The 983-nt window shown below is 27.9% G+C and overlaps 1 non-coding gene across 1 annotated transcript; it reads right to left on the bottom strand.

The window, feature by feature from the left end:
* Positions 1-225: 225 nt before the first annotated feature.
* Positions 226-298, bottom strand: TRNAR-CCG. The gene has a single exon. It is a non-coding gene; the product is annotated as a tRNA-Arg (tRNA).
* Between the last annotated feature and the right edge of the window lie 685 nt (positions 299-983).

The following is a 983-nucleotide window of genomic DNA, read 5'->3' on the forward strand; positions in this document are numbered from 1 at the left end:
CAGTAAATAAAGTAAATTTTTTAATGTTGACAATACTTGCATATTATTGAACTCCTTTTAAAATCAAAAAATCGAAGTACAATATAACACCTTTAGTTTTCTTCTTTTTAGGAGTAATCTTATTTTTCTCAGTTACATTGCTTGCCTAATAATATTAAACTCTTTAAAAATAAAAAAGTCTAGAATTAGATTGAGTGCACTGCACATTAAAATGATATGCGTAGACGTCCACGGTGGGACTCGAACCCACAATCTCCCGCTCCGGAGGCGAGCGCCTTATCCATTAGGCCACGCGAACTTCATTGTCTTTTCTGTTCATAACTTACTGCTTTATTAATTAATTGCTTCAAACTGCTTTTGCTTAAACTTTTTTTGGCTGCTTGCTTACAGTAGGGCCCGTTGATAATATAATAATGATAATTATGTGGCCCGTTGATGTGGTTTTATGATTATTATGTTAGTTGTTAGTTTCAAATGTACAACTAATCAAATATCTTTTGAACTTGGATCATCCATAGATACCTTGTCTTTGCACTCCACATAAGAATGAAGCTGTTAAAACGAAACATTAACAAATTGTTTAAATGGTTCTTCCATTTTTAGTTTATGTTTCTCACCTTTATAAATATTAGAATCATAATGTAGTTCACTAAATTAATCGACTTCAAGCAATTTCTTTCTCTTAGTTTACATTTATTTTTCATGCACTATACCGCACTCAATTATATTATGTCAATCTAAAAATATATTTGAATGACTTCCAATTTTTTAGGCCTACTATTAACACAATTAACAAAAGATTAAAATGTAATTATTGTCTCTCTATTCTTTTAAAGTTGTAATTTTATTAATTTCTCCTATTTTTTTTATTTGAGACATTTGTTTTCTTGGTTTAAAAAATTCATGATTTTAGTCTTAATATTTTAATTAAGACATTTCATTCTATATATATATTTTTAAAAATCAGTTATTTTAGTTTTTTT

The sequence above is a fragment of the Glycine soja genome, chromosome 19 (assembly GCF_004193775.1).
Source record: "Glycine soja cultivar W05 chromosome 19, ASM419377v2, whole genome shotgun sequence".
NCBI lineage: Eukaryota > Viridiplantae > Streptophyta > Magnoliopsida > Fabales > Fabaceae > Glycine > Glycine soja.